Raw genomic sequence first — 10,512 nt, 5'->3', positions numbered from 1 at the left:
TCTCTCTGGCTCTCTCTCTCACTGTGTATTACTCTACCTGTCAAATAAAAAAAATAATATCACAGAAAGTGCTTACTTAAACTACTTTCAAGTTTTAAATTTTTGCTCAAAATATTTTCAAATTTTGAAACTTTTAAAAATGCATTAAATAATATTAATATTTTCAGATTTAAATACCTTTTTCTAATACAGTATTATGATTTTTCAAACATTTGTGACTTTATAGAAATTTAATATACAGTTTAATGAATTCTATTACTCTTTGTTTCATATGTAAGTCTCTCTTTTTTTTTTTTTTTTTTTTTTGACAGGCAGAGTGGACAGTGAGAAAGAGAGACAGAGAGAAAGGTCTTCCTTTGCTGTTGGTTCACCCTCCAATGCCCACTGTGGCCAGTGTGCTGCGACCAGCGCACCGTGCTGATCCAAAGGCAGGAGCCAGGTGCTCATCCTGGACTCCCACGGGGTGCAAGGCCCAAGGACTTGAGCCATCTTCCACTGCACTCCTGGGCCACAGCAGAGAGGGTGAACTGGGACAGAATCCGGTGCCCTGAATGGGACTAGAACCCAGTGTGTCGGTGCTGCAAGGTGGAGGATTAGCCTATTGAGCCATGGAGCTGGCCTCATGTGTAAGCCTTTATTTAAATATGTCCCAGGTAGTTGAGCTCTTCCCCTTACATGGGACACCTGGACCCTTGGCTTGGCCTGGCCCAGACGTGGCTGTTTTGGTCATTTAGAGAGTGAACCAATGGCTACAAATGCTCTGTCTTCCTATCTCTCTCAGTCTCTACCTCTCTGTTGCTCTTTTGAATAAATAAAAATTAATAAATCTTAAAAATTGTGAGGACAATTCCTGAGCAAGCATCCATAAGTAACAAAACTAGCTTTTTACTACTTAGAAGAAATCATAAAATTTACTTTGTTATAAATTTCTATTCCTTAAGGGTACTTGCTTCAGGAATAACATAGCCACTCAGATTCAAGAAGTGTAGAGACATAAATCACAAATCTATTAGGTTGTAGTGAAGAGTTAAAATTGTATATGTACGGGTGTCAAAAGTTAAGCTTAAGCTTACAGGTTTAAACCTTCCTGGTACAGCTGTGAAAATAAGACAGAGTAAAGTAGCACCTTGACAGTAGGGACTCCATTTTGGAGCACTTGAGACTGCATTCTGGGAAAGCACCCCCCCTCCCCCGTGAGACTCTGGTCTGAAACTATGATCTCAAATAGTCGGACAATAGCAGTGCACTACATCACCCTTGGCAACGCACAAAACCCCCCTAGCATGATTGCTCAAGCTTAAAAGTAGAAAGGTTGCACCTGGGTTACCTGGGCTAATAATGAAGATGTGATTTGTCTATGTCTTAAAATCATAATTGCTGATTGTAAGATTTTAGCAACCGCTTAGCAACCGTGTATTCTCTCCCCCCTCCTGATTTTGCGGTTTTTGCCTTTATAAACCCTATGCTGTAGTTCCTCACTGCTCCTCTGTCCTTGTCAGAGGGCCCCAACATGTTGGATCAATAAATTTAACCCTTTGCTGGTTGCATGAGAGAAAAAGTCTCTTGGAGTCGTTCCTCGGGCGGTGGGCTTTTTTTTAGACCCTAACATTTGGAGGCCCCAGCGAGATCTGACTGCTGCCTGTGGACGCTTCCAACGGATATCTCTCGGGGTGAGTAAGGCGCCTATTGTTTTGATTGAACGTGTACACTTTGATTTGTTGTTTGGTAAGGTTTGTTATTTGTTTGTAATCGGCAGCGTGGTTGTCGGGCTCGAGCGAGAGCTCCACCCGACTGTGGCGGGCAGACGTGCTCCGGAGCCACAGACCACATCCCGGGGGACGCCCCGGGAGAAAGGGAGAACTGGGGACGCCCAGTGTTTCCTGTTTGGTGGGTTGCCTGCAGTAGGGAAACAGACTGCAGAGACTCACGTTTTGTTTGTACTGCCGAAACTTTGGTATTTGATCGAGCTCGTTAGTCTTTTGTATTTGTATTTGTATTTGTATTTGTATTTGTATTTGTATTTGTATTTGTATTTGTATTTGTATTTGTATTTGTATTTGTATTTGTATTTGTATGGGACGCCGTGATGGCTCCCGTTTGGTAGACATTTGTGTGGTCGTTGTATGCTGCTTCTCTACGCTGTTTGTCTGTTTGTGTACATTGTGTTGTCTGCTAACATGGGCCAGACTGTGTCTACACCTTTGTCTCTAACTTTGAATCATTGGTCAGAGGTAAGCCACTAGGCACATAACCTTTCTTTGTCAGTCAAAAAGGTAAAGTCTTTCTGTGTCTCTAAATGACCTGCTCTCAGAGTGGATTGGCCCCCGGAGGGCTCATTCCATTTACCACTCATTAGCCGAGTGAAAGAGGCCGTTCTCCAGCCTGGCAGTCATGGGCACCCAGACAGGGATTTTAAGAAGACATTGAAGGTCAGTATTCCTTCCCTCAAGCGGGACCGGATCTGTGGAAGTGACCGTTGAGTGTCCGGCACCCCACAGCTCTCCGAGAACGCGGAGTCCCCCCGGCCACAGCTTAGCTACGGCCGAAACTCCAGAGGGATTGTAAGGAACGGGAGGGAAATTAGGAAGGGCAGTTGGCTGAGAGCCTGGAGACCCCCTGAGCTTGCTTTGGCTTCCCGGCGGCCGGACTGCGACCCGAGGATCAGGTCTCTCTCTCGGAGGGACGCCTGGTCACGCTGCCTACTGCTACGCGAGCAGGGCTTAGCTTCGGTCGAGGCTAATATTGGCCCTTCAGGTAAACTCAGACAACTAGGTAGTGGGTAACCTTGAGTGATAGGAGATTTCAAACCCCACTCAGCCCCCAGACTGAGGAGCTTTATTGCTTTCTGCCTTCCTCCTTCTCCCAGGGGCTCCCTCCTCCACTCTTTTGCTCTCCTCATCTCCATTCCTGTACCACTGGCCAGGAGAAAGGGAGAGGGAAATTCCACAGGTCTCTACACCCCGGGAAAAGCTGTTACCTGTTACCTGTTAACCCTTTCCAACCTGGCAGAAAGTTTTCCGTCTTTGCAGCTTATGGTAGCTCTGGTGCGTCTTAAAGTTTTTTGTGAAGTATTACTGTTGCTAAGCTTTGATTGCCTGAGGACTAAATCTGGAAAAAAGCTAAAGTTAACTATCTGTTGTAATTGACTGAGTGTCTGCAGTAGTCCTAATTGATCTGGCTTTGGTTAAATTATAGGAGGTTCCCAACACTCTTAGTAAAACGGCACACTTACCCAACCCCACGGTTAGTCCTGCCAGGCCACGGTGTGTGCAGTCTTCCCTGTAAATGGGGGACCACAGCCTTTCTCTGCACTGTATTCTAGTTCATGTGGCCTGCCGCACCCAGGCAGGCATAGCCAAATATCTCTAGGCAGAGCCCCCACCCCAGGGCTGCTTTTTCTCTCCTCTCCTGGAGGAATTTCCAATTCAGTACTACTGCTGGTCTTACCTAAGGGAGCCAGAACCTTAAGCCATTAACCCTTACCAACCTGATGGGTTTTTCTCTTTGCAGCTAATGAAAACCTAAACAATGGGTTATTCATCTGAGAGCATTCACCTGTCTCGAAGGTTTCGAAGGTTCCCGTTTTTCTATTGCCATTAGAGTCTTAATTGGGAAAACTACAATGCAAAGTTGTTTACATTGTTTATCTGTTTTTAATGTCTGAGTGATTACCCAACTGATCAGAAATGTACTAATTTTGGCTAAATGGTTTGACTCTCTGACAGCTTAAATTCTAAACCGAGTCTTCCAACTTTGGGCTTCCAGCCGGATCCCTGGAACTCTCAAAGAATGAGACTCTAAATTTGTTAAAGCAACAGCTGCTTGGGTCAATTCAAATTATATAAAATATATTAAAATATTATAAATGGTGTCAGACCTATACTGTATTTATGTTTTTGCTTTCCAGCTAAAGTGGTCTTATAAAAATAAGAGTAAATTCTGTGTATACAAGCCTTTATGTTGTTAACTAAAGTAAGCCAATGCAGATTGGTTCAGAAAATTGAGGTAATGCAAACACCCTTCGGTTTGCTCAGTGGCTTGCTTGCTCAGTTTTACATGTCTTTGATATGCTTTAAACTTGTTTCTCTTAATGAGGAAGATCTTTTCAAAGTTGTAAACATGCACTAATGTTTGCTGTCCAGGAGGTGTTATCCTCATGTTACTTAAAAACATAAAAATGTAATTTTAACTTCTATTTCAGATAATGGTGTGGTATTCATTAATAACTCAGTGTCTTAAGACATCTAGGCATCAGTGCTAAGTAAAACTTGGGAAAATATATTATATATATTTTTAACATCTCAAATTTGATAAAAAAAAAACTGTTTAAGTTTGTTAACATGTATTCTCATAGGTTGTCCATACATGACAATTCAAGGCTATGTTAAAGTCTGATCTTCTGTTATAACAATGGGGTTTTAAAAAAAAAAAAAAGGGTGTACTAATGTTAGTAAATATCTAAAAATGGTCTAAATCATAAATCTTGGAATCTGTTTCTGCAAAAACTGTAACGTCTATTTTAACAGTGTTTGCTTATTCGGTTACTCTGCCATTTCTAGAGTTAGGTCCTGTAAGCTCTTTTTTTGACTCTGTTAAATAATCCTAAATTATGTAAACTCTTATATACAAGGTTTTTTTTATATATCTGGTTTATTCGACAACAAGAGACATAAAATTCATGTTAATCCATTGTGTACTCTACTGTCTCTGTTAAGTTATGGTTATGCGGAAGATGCTAAAAAACTGGGTTCCAGAAACCCAAGAAAGCTCTAGTGTCCACAGGCTACACGGTAAATACCCGGAAGCCAAAGAATGGCAGAGACCTCTGCCACAATTTCTCCTCTAAGTCAGGCTACACAGTAAACACTGGTTAAACTGCCAGTTAAATCTAAAAGCCCAAAAAGTCAGGCTAGAGACCCAACTCGCTGCCTCACTTCTCCTCTTTTCTCTTCCAGAAGGGAAGTTACTACTGTTCTGCAGGACTCTCCACTGTGATGTACGGTTTGATCCCCAGACCTTATGTAAGGGATGACTGACCTTTTCTGTAATAATGCCTGGCCACAGTATAGGGCCCCAAACAACAACAACAACAACAACAAAGGTTAAACTATAAAATAATGTGACAACTAGATCAATTTTTCAGTGTAAAAAGTTACACTGACGACCTCAAAGTATGCAAGCAGCTCACCACAGTTGATCTTACCTATAGGGTCATAGTTCTCCTCATGGGCACGGTCTTAACTCGCAGGAAAATACTAAGTGTCAGAATTTGCCCATGACCATAGTTTTTCTAGCTCACCCTGATATAAAAAAAAAAATCTCCAAAAATCAGGGTTGGGTTAAGCACTCACTTGACTGACATCACAGAGACTGCCTCCTTGGTCTACTTTATTAAAAACCAGGAAAACAAGGAGCAAGCTAGCAGCAGAGGATAGGCAACAGACCAATCAATGGCTGCTTTACATGGTGATTGCCATCAAGGAGACCCAGCAAGGCCAGTGCACCCCAAATGGCACCTGTTGCTGATATAAGGAGACAGGGCATTGGGCAAGCAGCTGTCGTGACAGCAAATGCCTTCTGTCAGCCCTGCCAAGAGCACGGCCACTGGACACGGAACTGCCCTGGGTGTCGAAGGACTCCTGGTTCAGAACCGCTGACCCTGTGGCCCCGAGCTAAAAAGCCTTTGGCTCTGCCCAGCCTCTGCCCAGCTTCCAGCTCCAGCCACTGCTATTGAGGGGATGGCCTAGGGTCAGTAAAACGCAAGTTGCCTATTTCCATCAGCCTCCTATTCAGCTCTCCTCCTAGTCCATCCATGTAATGCAAGTCAACAGGGTGCCTCCCTTAAAGGAGATTTGCATCTCTTTCAATTCTCTTCCAGCACCCCATGGATAGGTCTGGGCCTCACACACCCAGCCAGGCCTTAAAAGTCTATCCAATAACATTAAGCTTAGAAAGCCCTCCCTGCCAGTTCCTAAAAACAGGGCTTTCAGTAACAGCTAACTCAGATAGCCCTACACTGATTTGGACAGGTCCTCACTGAGGACTTAAAGGGGCTATCTCTTGAGGGGGGGGTGCACAATAATCCATAATATAAATGGTTAAATGTAAATAATTCATTAGTCTGTCCTTTTCCCAGCCTGAGACTCTAGTCTTGTACATTGGCTTAACTTCCTAGCAAAACTGGCTACTAAATATCAAAAAAAAAAAAAAATTGTCTCTGGGTCAATCAGACTAGACAGGCACAAACCCAGATTTGTACTTTTCCTGGAAAAAGCCAAACAGCTCCAGGACCAGGCCAAGCAGGGCTGGGATTTCTGGCCTGACATCTGGTCACGGAAATCCTGGCTATTTCCTCTCTTTGGCCCACTAACTTCTGCAATCTTGATGCTTCTCTTTGCACCGTGTGTTTTTAATGCCCTTGTTCGTTTTGTCTCTAACAGACTAAAAGCTGTTAAACTCCAAATGGTCATCAGGCAAGACTTCCAGCCCATTCCACTGGACGACCTGAGCAGCCCTCTGGACCGAGCAACACAGTCTTTCCAAAGCCACTGTTGCACACCATAAGACAGGTAGCAAGAGGAAATACCCAAATCCCCCTCAACGCCCACATGCCAGCTTCGAAGAAGTTACAGAAAACGGAACTCCATCCATAATCCCAAAGAAGAATTTTGAGTATTACCTCTTGAGGGGAAAATATTAGGCAGAAAGTCAGTTATGAGCTTATGTGTGTGTGACATAAAGGCCTAATGTGTCCAGCATATGCATCTACATCTCAGTCATCCTGACAATGTTTCACGGGCAGCCTGGCCTTTGCATCCTGCCCTGCCCCCTTCTACCTGATAACCTGCCAGGTGGAGATGCCCGCCCCTTCTGCCTGACAAATCTTCCACAATCTCCCAGATGCAGCCCAGTATCTGCATTTCAGTATTACAGAACAGGCGGGGGTTAAATCTCATTTTCATGGGGGTGGGTTATGCGTGGCCCTAAAGAAAAAATGTTTTTATGCTGACTGAACTGGGGTGGTTAAAAACTCCATGGCCAAACTCAAAAAACGACTGGAAAAATGGCAACGGGAAAGGAAAACTCAACAGGGATGGTTTGAGTCATGGTTCTGCCGGTCCCCATGGCTTACTACTCTACTGTCAGCCCTAACAGACCCTTAATTGTTCTACTCCTAATTGTAACCATAGGACCTTGTGTGTTAAATAGACTCATCACCTTCATGTGGGAACAAGTTAAAAATGTTAAACTCATGGTTGTAAGACAACAATATGTCACATTAAAAAAAAAAAAACAATCTCTAAGATTAGAGATCCTTACAACAAGGAGTGGGGAATGAAGAGTTAAAATTGTATATGTGCGGGTGTAAAAAGTTAAGCTTAAGCTTACAGGTTTAAACCTTCCTGGTGCAGCTGTGAAAATAAAACAGAGTGAAGTAGCACCTTGACAGTAGGGACTCCATTTTGGAGCACTTGAGACTGCATTCTGGGAAAGCAACCCCCCCACCGTGAGACTCTGGTCTGAAACTATGATCTCAAATAGTCGGACAATAGCAGTGCACTACATCACCCTTGGCAACGCACAAAAACCCCCTAGCATGATTGCTCAAGCTTAAAAGTAAAAAGGTTGCACCTGGGTTACCTGGGCTAATAATGAAGATGTGATTTGTCTATGTCTTAAGATCATAATTGCTGATTGTAAGACTTTAGCAACCGCTTAACAACCGTGTATTCTCTTCCCCTTCCCGGTTTTGCGGTTTTTGCCTTTATAAACCCTAACCTTTGGTTATTCGGGGCTGCTCTGTTCATGTATGATCAGACAGCCCCAGCATGCTGGATAATCAATAAAGCTTCCCCTTGCTGTTTGCATAAGAGATGTCTCTTGGTGACGTTTTTCAGGCAGTCGACTCTAACAATAGTACTGAAAAATCAGTTGGCATCCCCCTCAGCAGCAGTCAGGAGAGGCCAGAGAAGGTCTCTTGGCAAGTCAGCATGAAATGAAGAGGGAAAGGTCCCTTTACCTTAATTCTGAATTTATCCACCCCCTTCTACCAAAGTTGTTTCCAGATTTGAAAATGAATACTAGATTAGTCTGTCTCTGATGGCCTCTCCATGACAGAGAACATGGAAAAAGTGACATGTAGAACCTGGATCCCCAGAGTGGAAATAAGAAAGATTCCTGGATGCACAATGAAACTCCAACATTTGCGTTCACCTCAGCTTTCAATTTCTTTTTAACACTGACCACATGTAGTCAGCCTTTATTGTGCTTATTTCCACACTGTGTTTGAGTTCACAGGTAGGTGTGCTTTTATTTTTTTATAACATCTGGACCCTGGAAAGTTCCTGACACATGGTAGGAGTCTAATAAATGGTGACAAATTGAGAAATACACAACTCTCAAAGCAGCCGATTGAACTGGAAGGAAGTTTAGGCAATAATAAGATTTGATGCAAAGTCATTTCCCTTGGATCATGGTTCAATGCTCTCAGCAGCCAAGGGGTATTAGAGTTATTAGGGTCAGAAGATGTGCTGAATTGTCACTGTCTTCTATATCCAGTCCACCTGTTCAATGTATTTTAAAATATTCATGCTACCTAAAGCAATTCAGTAATTCAATGCAATAGCTAAAAAAAAAAATGACATTTTTATCACCTCTCAAAAAAAACCATAATGTGCATGGTATCACAGAAGCCTGAATAGCCAAAGCAAACCAGCTAAAACAAAGCAGAGGCCTTACTCTAAGTGTGCTACAAAGCATAATGGAGATCCTACAAGTATTCCATGCAGCCACAAAAGACTGATCTATGACAAAGTTGCTAAGAACTCATGTTGGAAAAAATGGTCTTAAAAAGAGGATTGGAAAATTGTGTATCCATACTCATAAGACCGAAGCTGGGTCTTTTAAAAATTATTTTTTTATTTGAAAGGCAGAGTTACAGAGAGAGGAAGAGGCAGAGTGGTCTTCCATCCACTGGATAACTCCTCAAATGATCACAATGGCCAGAGAAGGCTGGTCCAAGCCAAGAGCCAAGAGCTTCTTCTGGTATCCAATGTGACTGTAGGGGCCCCAGCACTTGGGACACCTTCCACTGCTCCTTCTGGGTCAGAAGTAGACCAGCCAGGTCTTGATCCAGCACCCCTATGGGATGCTGTTTACCCACTACACCATCCTGCCTGCCTGTCTCTATACATATAAACACCAACTCAATAAATACTAAAAACCTAAACATAAGAAAATAAGCTTGTAACTCATACATGAAAACATAGGGAAAATGTTTCAGCACATTGGAATGGGCAAGATTTTTTTTTTGCATCAGGAGCAAAAAGCACAGGAAACAAAAACAACCCTAGACAAATGGGATTTCATAAAGCTAAAAAGCTTCTACACAGCAAAAGAAAGACAAATGGAGGAGAAAATCTACACAATGGCAGAAAATATTCACAAACTATTTAATTGAGAATAGGCTAATAATAAGAATATGTAAGGACTTCAATAGAGAAAGGAAAAGTCATTCTATTTTAAATTGAATAGTTGATTGATTCAGAAATTATTCCAAGGAATACATGCAAGTGTATGCAAGTGAATGCAAAAATACTCAACTTTGCTAACCATTAGGGAATTGGACATCAAAACTACAATGATAGTACTTTGTTCTAATTATATTGGCCATTACCAGGAAGGTAAAAGGTAAGTGCTGGCAACAAGGTGAAGAAAATGGAATATTTGCATTTTTTTCTTTTTTTTTCACTTTTATTAAATGAATATAAATTTTCAAAGTACAGAATATTGATTACAATGACTTCCCCCCCATAACGTCCCTCCAACACTCAACCCTCCCCTTTCCCACTCCCTCTCCCCTTCCATTCATATCAAGATTCATTTTCGATTCTCTTTGTATACAGAAGATCAGTTTAGCATACATTAAGTAAAGATTTCAACAGTTTGCTCCCACACAGAAACATAAAGTGAAAAATATTGAGTACTAGTTATAGCATTATATCTCAATTTACAGCACACTAAGGACAAAGATCCTGCATAAGGAGTAAGTGCACAGTGACTCCTGTTGTTGACTTAACAAATTGACACTCTTGTTTATGGCATCAGTAATCACCCTAGGCTCTTGCCATGAGTTTTCAAGGCTATGGAAGCCCCCTGAGTTCACCGACTCTGATCATTTTTAGACAAGGCCATGGTCAAAGTGGAAGTTCTCTCCTCCCTTCAGAGAAAAGTACCTCCTTCTTTGATGACCCATTCTTTCCACTGGGATCTCACTCGTGGAGATCTTTCATTTAGGTATTTTTTTTTCCCGCAGAGTGTCTTGGCTTTCCATGCCTGAAATACTCTCATGGGCATTTGCATATTTTAATTAAAATGTAACTTATTAAATCTGTTGTTGAAAACAGTATATCAGTTCCTTTAAAAGTAAAGTACCATATGGCCTAGCAGTCCTACTCCTGAGTATATATCTAGAGGAAATTAAATAAATATTTCTTCACAACATCCCAGAAA

General features: G+C 42.1%; 1 long non-coding RNA gene across 1 annotated transcript; it reads left to right on the top strand.

Moving 5' to 3' along the window:
• Positions 1 to 4,389: 4,389 nt before the first annotated feature.
• On the top strand, positions 4,390 to 7,876 carry LOC149119284 (uncharacterized). Its single transcript, XR_016228770.1, has 2 exons — positions 4,390 to 4,996; positions 6,441 to 7,876. It is a non-coding gene; the product is annotated as an uncharacterized LOC149119284 (long non-coding RNA).
• Positions 7,877 to 10,512: the final 2,636 nt, after the last annotated feature.

The sequence above is a fragment of the Oryctolagus cuniculus genome, chromosome Y, assembly GCF_051225735.1.
Source record: "Oryctolagus cuniculus isolate XC-2025 breed Fujian yellow rabbit chromosome Y, ASM5122573v1, whole genome shotgun sequence".
Lineage (NCBI taxonomy): Eukaryota > Metazoa > Chordata > Mammalia > Lagomorpha > Leporidae > Oryctolagus > Oryctolagus cuniculus.
The sequence above is the reverse complement of the archived record's forward strand: the minus strand, read 5'-3'. Positions and strand labels throughout refer to the sequence as shown.